The sequence below is a fragment of the Haliaeetus albicilla genome, chromosome 15, assembly GCF_947461875.1.
Source record: "Haliaeetus albicilla chromosome 15, bHalAlb1.1, whole genome shotgun sequence".
Classification (NCBI taxonomy): domain Eukaryota; kingdom Metazoa; phylum Chordata; class Aves; order Accipitriformes; family Accipitridae; genus Haliaeetus; species Haliaeetus albicilla.
Genome location: NC_091497.1, coordinates 28918292 through 28933677, shown reverse-complemented (window position 1 = coordinate 28933677; position 15386 = coordinate 28918292).

Below are 15386 nucleotides of genomic sequence, written 5' to 3'. Positions count from 1 at the left end.
AATCAATAATTCAGAACTTGCTAGAGACTGAAATAAGGATTTGATAAACAAGAAAAATAAGGTAGCTTCTAGATACAGGCAGCTTTTTCTCAGCTTCTGGCTTCCATAAATATCACAATAACTCAAAATAGCACTTTAAAAGATTCATTGCACTTGCTACTGCTTTTACACTTTACCCTTTTTTTTCTATGAACCTAAATTTATTTTTGAGATCTTCTTTCTGTTTAGGACAGTGTATTCATCCTGACTAAGACTATTAAAAACAGAATCTAACAGCTAATTGTCAGATATTTCAGAGTGAATGGATGATTGCAGAAGCAGATGAACGTGTCATGAAATTTTGAAAAGGACCTGTCTGCTTGGCCATCAATGGAATGGATGAAAGGTGCTCAGAAATCAGTCTGCAGTTGGACTAATCACATCTAACTCTGACCCCCTGAAGGGAGGTTGTCTGTAGTCACTGATGAAACACAAGTGTCTAGCATCGGTGGGATGATTTACCAGTATGAAAGAGCTCTTATCATGGAATGAGTCACTCTAAAATCTCTCGTTCCTGTACTCTTTATTCTCTTTACTCTTGAACGTCTAACCATGGTGGACTTCAGTTGCCTAAACATAAGTGTCAGGTGCCACATCAAATCTGCTGGACTATACAAATCGTTCACAGAGGGACAGAAGGAGAGCTTTCAGAGACACCTTTCTGGAAGGCAGCTCGAAGCCAGCTGAAATATGTTACATCAACACAAATGGCTCTAGGAACTTAAGTTAAGTTGACAGATATTCACTTTTAGAGAGGGATTCAGCTCCATATTACAGGAAGATTTGGTACTGTTTCTGAGCTCTTACTGTAGTCAATGGATCTACAGTCAATATATAGGACTTGATTCAGTTAGTTTCACATGGGCATCTATTGTCATTTGAAATGCCTAGGGGTACCCTGACTGTTCTCTAGATGCATGGATGTTTCATGTGTCATTTCCTCTCTGGGTATCTTTGGTACACTAGCACTGTTGAAATGGCACCAGAAGTCTAAGTTCAGTCAGCTGAGCAGAGTCTCTCATAACAAACAGCAGTCTAAGATACCTTTAAATATGACATTAGACTTAAAATCTATGTTTAGGTCTCTTAATACATGGATATATTTCAAAAGGTGTTGACCTTTAAAAGATTGCCATAGCTTCAACTGAAGCAATTTAGGGTTCAGTATTTTTGAAAATTGAAAAAAAACTAACATGTTGCACAATGATGAGGATACACTGTGCTAATAATTATCTTATAATACACTCAGCCTCATTCTGGCAGTGTGTAAAGAGCACTATTTTAATTTCCTAAATGCAAATCAGCAAAACTTGTCTTAAATACCTTCATGACTAACTCCTGAAAATTCTTCCTTTTCTCAATATTCTGCTAATTCTTCCCTGAATGTTAGCGTTTCTTTAGGAAAATCTACATGTCATTTTGCAGGCAGATGCGGGCTTTTCTCTCTGTGCCTCAAGGCAGACAGATTCTAGCCGGTTCCCAGACTGGGTAACTGCAGTTAGTAGGTCTATAGAATGATGTGGAATGCCACTGTGTCAGCAGTAGGAGGCTCATAACATTTACTTTAGAGACAACAGAGACCTCCATGATTATGATGGCTTGGTCCAGTAATAAAGTCTATTTGACACTGTTAGTTCTATAGTTTTAGTCTGACCAAACTTCCACCTCCAGATAACTGATTGCATTTCTACATATATGCAATCAAAATTTTGAGATATCTACTCCAAGCCACAAAAACTGAATGAGATCCTGCATTTTTTTCTTCTTTTCTATGTGAAAAATAGTTTTTCAACAGATCACTGTGTTGCAGTGATTGAAAGCTTTAAATATTTTTGGAGTTTTGTAAAAAAAATCATTAACACAAATTTATTTATTCCCTATTAACATTTTAAGAAACCTTATGCAGTGCTGATGTTACGATGCAAAATGAATTATTTGAAAAATGGCACAACACTTGTAGCTGTTTTGTCAGAAAAAAAAAAAGGCAAAACAAAACTACATTCACAAGTTCTTTCTCCTTAGCAGTTATTCCACAGAACAACATGGAAAAAACTGCAGACAGACACATTATTCTTTATCATCCCCATGCAATACATTCAGTTAGCAAGAAGTTTTTTCTATATTAATGTCATGTGGCTGAGAGTTAGGCCTCAGGACTTTTCCCTGTGACATTAGCTGAATAGCTGAGAGGAACAAGCTTGTTCAAGTGAAACAGGGAAAAAACATTAAGCCTTATCCTTTGTTCTTTCGATCTTTCACAATGTTCTGACCAAAGACAAAGTGTGAAGAACAGAGACAATGAGCATCTGAAGGAGGAGCAATACCAAAAGAAAGAATTACAAAGGATTTTTGAGTCATATTTCATTTCAATGTAACTTTGTTCTCTCCTTGTTCCATCGTTTCATCTGTATCAAAAATAAGAACAAAATTCAGCCACTCCAAAGGGAAAACAAAACAAAACAAAACAAAAACCTTCTCAAAAGCTGTCTGTAAAAGTAACTGCTGTAATCCAAACTTTTGTTTAGTGCTCGTGTAAGTACATTATGCAGCACATATCAAGCATGCACAGTACTAGAAAAGACCCTATCAACTTTAAAGTTGTGTCTCACACAGATTTTTAGAGAATGCCTATCAGATGGGGTACTTTCCTGGAAACAGCTGTATCCCTCAATATTCCTATTTGATTTTCTTATAAGGACGCACTCCACAGATGTGAAAGATTGTGTTTATGGAATCATTCCACATAATGTGAAAAGAGAAAGGACAGGATCACATCATTATTCAAATAGCCACATGCAGTAAACCATTGAAAAGTAGCGGCACATATGTATCAGAGGACATAGCTTTCACCGTTGTGAAATCCTAGTCATATTAAAAAACTAAAAAATTATAATTCATAAATGTACACATAGAATATATTTGTTTATTTAGCACCTGTCAAAGGCTAACTTCATTAGCAGAGAATCCAAATGACTGCATTATGCATCCTAACTTTTCTCTCCAAAAAAATCCTTTGTATGGTGGTGTAAATGTATATAAAAATGGGTAAGTTGACATACTTGGTGTTATGAATCAAGTGTTTAAAAATGGTAAGACTGTACTGGCTAAGCTAAAAATGAGTAAATTGCATTTTCTTGATTTTATTCTCATCTACTATATGGCCTCTTTACCTTACTGTAAAGAGCTAACACTGTTGATTTTATAACTACTCCTAAATTGACACAGGCATAATTCCAGTCCTGGACATCTGGTGCAGACATAAAGTGGATATACAACATTTCCAAGAATCAGACCAAAGATTTGTTAAATGTGTACACTCCTTGCAAAGGATGAAAAATTAGAAGGTACCTTCTGAAACTGCTGTCTGCATTACTGGGGATAAATTTAGCTTTAAGCTGATGAGACTTATAAAATAGAGAAACTAATATTAAGTCTAATAATGTTATGCATAACAGTGGAATTAAAACTGAACCCTTGATGCACCAAACAGAGATGTTATTTGTGCCACAGAAGAGTTCAAGGACTGAGAAACATCTATTTTAACAACAATTAGAACTTAAAATGTCTTTAAATGACAAAGGTCCTGTTCTTGATTTTGGAATTTAGTTTACAGAGAAGTATAATTTAGTACTCTATTGCTTGTGTCCAGAGATGGAGGAAATTAATACAGATTTGATAGGGATTTTGGAAAGACTGAGAGCATGTTTCCCACAGCAATGAAAAGAACAGCCGACATTTGGCTGATGTGATTACTGGTGTTTGGATTTTATTGTACGTATTTACCATGCATAATATGTTAATGCAGCTATAGTCACTACTAAGTGTCATTTTATTATTTAAAATGGAAGTAAAAAAATAAATAAAAGAATCTATCCTTTTAAATTAGAAACGCATTGTTTTCTAAAAGTAAGGGATTAACCGAATTTAAAAATGCCATGGAAGATGAAATCTCTTTAAAGGACTCTAGATATAGCCCCTTGTTGGAGGAAGTTCTGTTGCTAAGCAACAAAACCCACAAAGTGTTAGGTTCATAAAATGCTGATTAATTAATATACTTAGTAGATAGTGAACAAAGCCACAAATTGTACTTGAAAGGTTATATTAAAGAAGCAGGTGAAACATTTCAGGTAGCAGCTTCAACATTCACTCAAAATTGGAGCCCATGATCAAACTTCCATTTCTTCCAGTGGGGAGCTAAAAGCTGGGCACTGCTGCAAATTTCAGTCTAAATGTATCTATGTTGAATATCCAATACTAAGAGGGCTTACTATCTTACTATGAAAGATAAATCCAGCTCATGTGAGTTATGAGAAATGAATGGTCACAAGAATTTCTAAGAACCTAATTAGAAATATAGTACCTGATTTCTGATTATAAATCAAAAAAGAACTCTAAACAAAGGTTGTATTTTTATATATCTGTTTCATATTCTGGTGCTGAACAAAGCTGAGACTGCTGGAGAATAGGAGATGAATGACTTACATTGTAATTTAATTGACTAATTACAGAAACATCGTAAAAGCTTCAACCATGTAGGAGAAATTTAAATTGAGAGATCTTGAAAGATCAAAAAAAATTAAATAGATTTTGGAAAAGAGAGGCTTTACAGTATCAAAAGGCACACAGGATCATGCAAAATTAATTAAGGAAGCCTTATTAGAAATCCTGTACAGAAGTGTGATTCTGCTAAAGCTTTGCAACATTGCAAGGCCCATAACGTCAGAAGGAAGAACACGGAAACAAACAAAAAATCGCATAACAAATATAATTGTTAGTAAGCAGACTAATTCAAAGAACAAAATGTGAGTAACCCAGAATGTTATGAACATGAAAGTAACAACGGATGCCAAGAAACCTTTCCTTGATTGAGATATGACTGCCTCAGGTATCTGTATCTGAAAAACAAACAAAAAAAAACCCCAAATCTATGCAGAAGACATTGTTCTTGCTGCCGGTAGACAAAATATAAGTTTTTGGAAAGGAGTCAGGCCACCAGCACTGAAAAAAAACCAAAACGGGTGACTTTTACATAGGCTTTTCCTGTAGAAGACATAAACATCTGCTCTGGATAAGAGATCTACAATGAGCTTTTGTGATTGAACACCCAAAATGGTATGAAGTATCCACAGCTCCTCATTACAAAAACAACGTAGGAAGAAAAACATGATCAACTTCACTAGTGGTCTTTATAGTCTGTGCCGTGCAAGTTTAGAAAACACTGCCGGTTCATAATCCCTTGGGGAATTTCAGAAACAGAATCAAACACCTATTGAGCTAAGCGGTTTGAGTTATGATGTTTTGAGGCAAAGAATTAGGCTCTGGATTGTAGTAGACAGTTATCCTCTGATCTGAGCTCAAAGAAGGAAGCATAAAATATGCCTAAGCATTTTCAGAGAGCTAGATAATAATTCAGAGAGCTAGATAATAATAATAATTGGTATACCTTATATATGCCAATATATAATGTATCTTCACAACATCCACTGCATCTCTCCATTGATTTCAGTAGGCATTAGCTCAGACATTTTTTGCTTATGTTGTCTTCTTCAAAACAATGCAGAATTCAAATGAGCTTATAATTGTATGTGTCTATGAGTATTTATGATATTTTGTTATTTTATGTAATATTGCAATGCTGTGTGCTAAACCCTATCAGATTATATATTTTATTTTGTGATCTGTATTTTTAATGTAAGTGTAAAGTCTCTTCTGACGAAGGAAACAAATAGTCACTGTATTTTTAGGATTTTATTTTAGCTAAGCTTACTGAAATTCACCTGAAAATCATGGACTGTCTGCGAAATATGGTTTGTGTTAATTAGTCAATAAAGCAGTGTTTCTAACATTCAGTTCTTTTTCTTGATGTTGAGATGTCCCTGACGTTGCAATTTGGGGAACAATTCTGGACATCAGGACATGGATTTGTGAATTTCTGAATATAGGAAGCTGACAGAGTGCAGTGCTCTGCAAAGGTAAGGGAGCTTGTGATGAGAGGGGAAGCCATACAGTTCTGTTAGGGAAGTACTCTTTCTACATCAAAATACCTTTATTTTCCTGTGACTGGGAAAACAATCCACTAACACTGCTGTGTTGCACCTGGTATTTGAGTATGGGTCTGTATCATGCTGCTTTCTCACCTTTATCTCTTTCTGTTACAGATTATTTTTCCTGCTAAAGATATTTTATTTATTAGAGGAACCATTCTCAGCAATTTTCTGGTTTATATAACGGCTTTTAAAATTCATGGGAGAGGACCAATTTTATCCTTGTGTCAAATGGATATGCATAGATTCCTTTACTTGCTTGGTGCTATTAGAATTAGATACCTAATTCTATTAAACTTTGAAGGGGAGATGGAAGACTGACTTAAATCCTTCTAAAAGTCAAACACTATATATAAAATAATATAGCAATGCTATTTTCATTCTTTATAAATTATTTTCATTCGTTTGTCTAAATGAACAACTTTAATGGAGACTACCTCAACAAAATTATCTGAAGAGAGCAAACCAGAACCTTTGCGGCCACTTGAAGCTGTACTTTTTCTACTCTATAGAAATATCCTGAATAATGTGCATTGGCTTAAAAATGAACTACAGCTACAGCATCAGCTGAATTGGCTGTTTCCAACTTGCTAGAACTCTGTTTATTATGTGCTTGAGAGACTTGGGAGTTGAAGGGCGGTGGGGGCGGGTAGGGGGGATAGCTCTGCATGGAAGGCAAACGTGAGATAAGCAAAGCTTGTATTCCTTTTCACTGGAATCTCCGCCTAGTTGCTTTGCCCTTTTGAAATAACCTCGCACTGCTCAGTTCTACAATCCTTACTCCTGCTGAGTAGCACTTAATCGTGAGAGAAGGCTCCTGGGTATCAATGAGACTCCTAAGAAGAATAGCATTGCTCAGGCTGAGTAAAGGCTGCAGAATCAAACCCCCAAGAACAAGTGCTGAAAGATGTGCTGTTAAAGCAATTAGAGCTGTAAGCAGGATAACTCCCCTTCCGGGATTTCAGTGTGAAAATGAAGGTCTAATAACATTCATTTTCATCATGTTGACTTGATGAGCCAGTCACGAGTAAGGTAGGCAAGACGTAATCGAAAAAGGGGAAGACTAATGATAAGGGTAGGAGAACACAATGGCATATATTGCCCTGAAGCTTCTGGGAGGAAGGACACTTTTGACTGAAACATGCAGTGTGGTCTCGCTACAGTTTTAATAAATAGTGCTGCTTTATAAACATCATTTATGAGATGAAAAATAAACTGTGGGTAGGGTGATGCTTCCTTTCTGGGGTATATCTCCTTACTGGTTCCATTTTTTTATTAATGTATCTGATATTCCACAGTGTATATTAAGGAACATAATATAGCAATTAAATACTTATTAAATAATTACTTATTCTTTCTGTGTTTTTAAACAACGTTGACCTCACTTCTTATTAGTAACTTTAGTATACTGTCTTGTGTTGCATATTTATTAATATTCCGTAAATGGAAAAAACTTGAAAAAAACACAAGGTCCACAGGGCTTGAAGCCAGGAATATCACTAGCTCTGACAGTGAACACTGCCTACTTATTTATACTGACATTACTGCTTTTATATATGTGTAAGTGTAATATATATATATGTATTTGCAGAACTTAAAATACATTCAGAGACTTGTCCTCATTGTACTAAGCTGTGTAGAAGTAGGTGGTAAAAAGAACCTGTTTCAAAGTTCAGAACCAGAAGGTTTAAAGTTCTAATTCTGCTATGGAAGCAACAGAAATAGTCCACAATATCAGTTCATGGTAGCAAAGTCCAGAAAAGCTAATAATAATGATTTTGGATCATACGTTACCAATATATCAACTCTTGCTTTCTGATTAAATGAGTGAGAATCTATATCTCAGAAGCGTTTTTTTTGCAAATGTAACTTCTTTCAATAAATCAACGAATGTTTGGTGGAGATTTTGTTATGTGAACCAAGCAGAATCTTAGAAAGGGAGAACAATATGTTAAAAGAAATTTGTTCTGAAAAAGGAATGCTTTGATACTAGAGACAAGCAGCACAGCAGGAGCTTAAACAAACGAAAACAACCTTGGTGTTTGCTATTCTTCTCTGGTGACAGCTTTGTGGAGGGCATCTAGCTGCTAGAGAGCAATTTAAGAGAAGGATCTGGCAGCATGTAGCATCGTGGTATCACAACAAAGGAAGAAAATGAGATCTTGTTCGTTTTTTTTTTTTTTTTTTCTTCCATGAAATTCATACTGATAGTCTCTGTTTTCTATGTTGAATGTATTTATTCTGTGCAGGTGTGTGGTGGTGTGGGGGGGATGTTTTTGCAGTAGTATGCATTAAACTCAAGAGATGCTCCTGCCCTTCTGGAATTCTTTGTATTGGTTTGTTTTTTCCAGAGTCACTCAATAAAGCATTTGTGGTTGGAAAGATTGAAAAGGAGAGAGGCATTCCCCAGTGAGGAAAAGTAGCTTCAGAGGCAGAGGCACAATGTTCCTTCCTTTTCCCCTCAGGCAAGAAACAGTGGATGACTCAGGAGAAATGGTGAAAACGTGGACATGCTTCCTACTGGAACACTAATGACATTCTCCCATTTTGCATCACTCATTTGCTTGATGACAATTGTTTCGCCTCAGATGTTGCCAATCCTCCCTCTGCACAGGGGACATAATGTAATTCGCTGCAAGAAGTAGCTCTGTTTATGGAAGAGTAAGGATGGAAATTCTTCTCACCTCACAGTTTTTCATATGGTACCTTTCCAAGGTCTTTGCCACCAGGGACCTCTGACATAATGCAACACAGCAGTGACTTTCTTCCCTCTGTCTCCAACAATGTTACAGGTATGCCGCTTTGCTGCCTGAACTTTCATGTTTTTCTTTCTTTTCTTTTCTTTTCTTCCTTGATTTCCTTCCTAGATTGCTAGCAGCTCAGGTCATGCTGCCTAAAGAATCATTAATCCTGGGCAAATACATCTTTCCTTTAATAACAGATACCCCTTTGCCACTGCTATGTTATGGTGAAAAAAAGAAACATAATTTGCAATGACCAAGATGCTACTTCTGTAAAAAGAAAAAAAGAAAAGCTTTTAAACAGTGTTTTTTAAGAATCCAAGACATATAATCAAGTATCTTCAGTGATACTGATGCTATCAGTCCCAGTGATGCAGCTACAAGTTTGAGATAGTCCTTGAGTTTATTATAGGTGTTGATTACATAACTGAGTCTTATAATTTCTTTTCATGTATCCTTTTATCAAGAGTTCTTATGCATTGCTGTTTCTTCACTTTAATTTTGTTAACTCTGAAAAAATTACAATCAGAAAAATTCAGAAGAAAAAAAGGGCAACCCCAAAATTAATGGAAGACATTAAAACTTCATTTCAGTGAGGCTGGGATGAGGCTTTTACAGTTATCTGTAAAAATTAGGAGATTTTAAAAAGGAAGGAAGCAACCAGACTCTTCAAACACTTTTCTCAAGCTAAAAATGTTTTTCTTTTCCATTAGAGTTCATGGGACCCAAAAATAATAGAAAGAAAAGAAAGAAAGAGAAAGAAAGAAAGAGAGAAAGAAAGAAAGAAAGAAAAAGAAAGAAAAAACAACTTGCTGTGTTGTGTTTGTTTCCTCAAAAATGGGCAGCAGCATAAATGTGGAAGTAGCATGTTCAAATTTTGTCTCTGGGGAGAAGATAACATAAGAGAAGGTCTTAATGCAAACTGGGATGTGACTGTAAATGTCATGAAAAGGAACATTGCATCTTAGGCTTTGCCACAGTCTTATTCCCCAGCCTCCAAGCATTTTTACATTAGTGGATCTTTCATTGGAATTACTTATGGTCTGCCGAGAACACTGATTTCCTTTCTTTTACTACAGAATACCCTGGAACGAGGCATAATAGAGTTTTGGTTGCATCATGATTTTTCTCAAATCTCGATACGACTAGTAGAATCAGAAGTAAAAATGAACTAACTTTTTTTTCTTTTTTTTTATCGTCATGAAGTACTTTGCAATACACACACTAGCGAACAGTATTTTTTTTTTTTTTTTAAATTACATTCTCTTATAAAAACCCCAATGCTGAGTGTTAGAACTGATGAACAGGTTCATACTTTATTTAGGTACATTTAAGTATATTCAGGTGTTTAGATCAAGATCCTACAAGCATAAGGCTTAAGTTTAGACACAATATGTAGTTTCATTAAATAACAAGACTGCTAGAAATGTTTAAAATTATGCATGTCTACTAGATTTAGTGAGTTTAGAGGTTAGAATGTCAAGTGGGTTTTTTTTTCCCCAGGTAATTTTATACACGTCTCTGTGTACAAAAATAATAGTGATAAATGCAAAACTAATGATTTCATTGCTCTGTAAACAGGCTGTCAGTGTTCTACTGAAATCTCAGCAAGGAAGAGAAAGCAGAAGAGTCAGAGACAAGAAAGCATGTCCACCTGCATTTGCTCCTTTTTGGTCAGATCCAGGGTTTTTTATTCAGTGAAACAGGAACAGGATAAAGATGCCCACGGGAAACCGTTTGACTGCTGGGAACAACAAAAAAGTGAATGTAGATTCCTGCCTATCTCTATTGTTATACTTTAGATGCCAGATGAATCAAAAAAATGTCAGGTCTGAAACACAAAACCACAAACATATGCCTTGCAAAAGCAATGGTTGTGTAACTTCAAATCTTTCTTTTTTTTTTTTTAAATTGACATATTAATATCCCATTGAAGAGTAGAGTAGCTATTTTAGGTCATATTTGTATATGTTTAAGTAATATTTCAAAATAAATAAAATATTCAGAAATAAAACTGGAGTGGCATGTTGTAAAATGTCATTAGAAAGTGAATAACATGATGCCCTCATTCATCTGTGGAATAGAGTATGGCTTTTGGAAATCTATTCTTTTATCTATTTGTTCCTGTCCTGCTGCTATTTTTGCTAGTCAGGAAAAGGTTTCCAGCCCATATCGTCTTCCATTTAGAAGGCTTTCTGTTGTGGGTTATAGTCAATGATTTAGCTAGTTTGTTGTAATGCTTGGCAGAGCATCCTCAGGCTTATTTTCACAGCTAAGCAAGATTTTGCTAGATGGTCTCTGAATTCAGAGTCTTTTTCAGACAACTCAAGAGGGAAAATTGCTGATTCTTTGGAAAATGCTGCATTGTATTTATTGAGTTAAAAAAGCAATCTTTGCTTAGGATGATGCGGATAATTTACGTAACCCAGCATAGCTAAAATTTTTAAACAAAACTGTAGCTATTTTTTTTAACCCTTACAGTACAACTGCCAATGGCTATAAATAAGTTTCTACCTCCTCTGACACAGCATTAGCAATTATAAGCCAATGTTAATGTTTAAGCATTAATCACTTCCGATGCAGCTTTCAAAGAAAATACAACAAGGCTCAGACTCCTAAGAGATTTACAAAACAGACAGACTACAAATAGATTATTTGATTCCAAGTCACATTTTTTGTTAGTTCTGTTCCTGAGAAGATTCCTGAAAGCCATATCTTCTTTAGATAAAGACAATCTTATTTTGTTCTAATTCATGACACAGGAACCGGATTTAAGCTAAATAAAATAATAATAATCTCTGGCAAGCTTCATTCAAATAAATTATCACGTTGTTAAGCCACATACTGTATTTTGTTCTTTACCTGTTCTCCCACATCCTGAGTGCTCTAACCATTGTGCTGTAGCACAAAAGAAAGGCATCATCCTGTGGAACAGTAACTGGAAAAAGAAAAAATGACATACAGTGTGCAAAAAAAGAGAAGCAAAGGGAGCAAAAGGTCCCTTATGAAGCAACAGGAAAGCTATAGCAAGAAACCTTTGTACATGAATCCAGTCTCACTCCTTTTGAATTAGATTAACACTACTTTCTATGTAAAGGATCATTCATGAGGGATGATATTTATTCACACACCTTCAGAACTAAGTTTTGGGGAAATTAAGGGAAAAGTCTGAATAGTTTTGTTTTGATTTGGTTTTTTTTTTTCAAATTCTCCCTTTAGACTATTTCTGCAACCAGAGGTGGCCTAGTCCAATATTTCTTCTGGACAGTAATGAAGAAGAAGATGGCTTTTGCAGGAGTAAAAAATCAAAATCAGTTTTGAAGATTATTTTTTTTCATACAAGGTCGTCTTGATTCTTATACCATCTTCATCATTCTGCTTAATGCTGCATTTGACTCAAGTTTATATTGGTTCAGAAAAGTTCTAAAATAATCCCCTTGTGCAGGAACAGTTACCTGTACGCAAGACAGTCTCAAACCCTTTCATCCACCAAATGTACGTGAGGCAGAAAACACATCTTCATGGTTCTTTGTCAGTGTTGCAGGTGATACATCAGGGCTTCTGTAGTCTGTCCGTGAGGTAGTCTCATTTCAAGCATTTCGATGTCTGCTGGGCCGGTTCTGGTGAAAACCAAGGACCTTTCAGGCTAACTATTGCAGCGGCCACTGAATGGAGAGTATTAGAAGTCTGAGAAGGCAGTTGAAAACAAACCAACCAACCAACCTACAAAAAACCAGATTTGCATGCTGAACTGCAGAAAACAGAAAACATGGAAGAAGAGTGTATAGGCCGTTTCCTTACTAGTGCTTACACACCTACCCCAGGACTGTTTGTAAGCTGCTGCTTCTAGAATGGATCTGCAGCTGGGAATCCATCTGAAAGAAAGTCATCTTGAGATGTTTTTACCATAGGTGTAGAGAAATTGGCACTGTTAAAGCATAAAACATCTCCTAACACAATCATAGGGTTTAGACCTCAAAAAAATTCTGTGGACTGTATAGTCCAGAATGTCTAATTAGACCCATATAGAACATCTAAATAGACCACAAGAGCTTGGGGGTTTTGTTTCCCTAATGAACTCAAATTCAACTGACTATATGTTTCTCAAAAGTTTAGGTATTTTATGAATTCACTTATGGTGACTAATCTTAAGGTAATGGTTGTACATGTATCCTTTATCAACAGTGACCTTTCATTTAAGACAGGATTTTGTTACTCTGATTTACTCAGACAGTTTTCCTGTTTAGCTACAATGGTCTAAATTCCTCTTCAAGCCTTCAAAGTCAATTATGTCATGTCAGGTCTAATCCTTGACCAGTTCCTCAGTTATCTAAGGTATGTGTTTTATTCACAGTCAATGTGTCTAGAGAATGTGACAAAGTCTTTTCAATTCCACTGGTGTTGGCAGAAGAATGAGATCAAGTTTTAGGTCATCACTTAATAGTAATTTTCCTCACATTGCTGTTACTGCCTCTTTTATTGTTTTGCTTTTGTGTTATAGACAGTGAATGCCCTTAAGAGAATTTTGGAGTTTGCTTTGTTTTATATTAATCTCTCATGCTTAGCAGTACAAAGTAGGAGTTAAACAGTGTTGTTGCAAGACTAATATCAAATCTCCTTCCCATATCAGAAATAATTCTAAAGATCGTAATCAATGTCAAGGTGAAAGTAACATTTGCCAGGATTTTTATATATATTTTTATATATATATATATATATACACACAATTATTTTTAATAGCTCAGGAATAAAAAATAACTTTGAAATTCAGTGTGTCTTGTTCCTCTTCCTTCCTTTTGGAGTCTGACTTCCTAAAGCCTCAGAAGTTATCCCAAAATTCTTCATTCAGGAAATTTATTTTATTATTCTCTTTAAACAGTCATTTTAATATTTTTTTGCTTAATTTAGTGTTTTTTTCTTTAATAATGTGCTATTTGTTTCATTGCAAAAGACGTATTTTCATACATTACCAACTCCATTTAATCAAATTTATTTTTTAGAGGAAAATTAAGTCTTCAATAAAGATCACCACAAGGAGTCGAAAATGGAAAATTATATCAATCTTGCATATTAATGTTGTACAGTGGTTAACATCAGATGTCAAATATAACTAAAATGTACTGTTATCTATACTAAATTATAGGCAGTAAGTCTTTTAGGGACCTGCTTCCATTGATTTAGATTAGAAAAAGTTTTCTAAATGTATTTGTGTCTCTGGACTTCAATTTTTAAATGAGAATAAATTGTGTTATTATTTTATTAGGCAAAGCTGAAAATATCACTGAATACATTGTGCAGTCTATGCAGCCTACGTTACTTCTGTGATGCAGAAAATTGCATGTAGTTGTAAATATTTTAACAGAAATATTTATCGTTATATTATTTTTTAATGAGTTGCAACTTTTTTTTATTCCTAGACTATAACAGCATGGTGAGATATTTATTACAATGGGATAAATATTTCATTTTTAACATGTGCTTCTTAACTCTGCAGATTTAACTATGATGATAGGAATTCACTAGTCAGACAGGAAAAATAAATTGTCACAGGTCTCTCATGGAGATACAGAGGAGGTATAATGTTATAAGGCATATTATTAGGGTAAGGAACAAGATTATAATAATATACAGCTAAGAGGCGGAAGTCCCAAGATCAGAGAAGCTTTCATAAATATTTAGCATTTCAGCACTGTAATTATTTGAAATGAGTATCTAAATTCTTTGAAAACTATCCATTTCCTATAAGGATCGGAACTTAATTTTTCTATGAATATTTTCTGCTAAAATTCTGAGGGGTTTTGTGAATGTCAGACTATTCCAGTGTTCGGTCAGTCTTAAAAACATAGTTTTTCTGAACTCCATATGGTAGACATTTTCCTAACTAATGTAAGTTGCAGTTCTTGTTGGGTTATGGAATATTGAAGCCCATTTATTTGTCTTGTGGGTGGAACTGGAGAATTGAGGGTTCATGACACTGTGCCCGGACTCCAGAATGTTGTTCTCCACAGTCCACTGAAAATGAAGTAAACCCAAAGTTGCTTGCTATGGGTTAGATTTCCTACCTATTTCTTCAAAGTATCAAAATTTCTTCATATATAGTTTCTTCAAATTTAACTTTAATTAATACATTAATGTCACCATTTTTCAATAAAGACTTAAAGCTTTCTATGTTTGTGTTGATCGGGCACCCTCGTGCAGACGACTATAGCTGATGGTAGCATGATGAGATGTGCAGATTTCCGAGATTGGGACTGTTCTTTACAAATGGATAACTGTACTTGCACGACTGAGGTTAATGATAGAGTGATGTTATGAAACCAGCCTTCCCTTTCTTTGTGACCATGGATTTATGAGCAATAAAGAGTGTATCTAAAGTATTAAAAATGGACAAAGTGAGCTGCCTCAGACAGCAATTGTCAATGGAAATTACCATGTGACCAGTAAGTCATGAATGTCTTTGTGGGTGCACATTCTCTTTTAACACTACTGAAGTAACCCAATTTCCTTGAAGTCTAGAAGAAAACAATTTGGATTTAAATTTCATTTTTCGAATTATGGATGG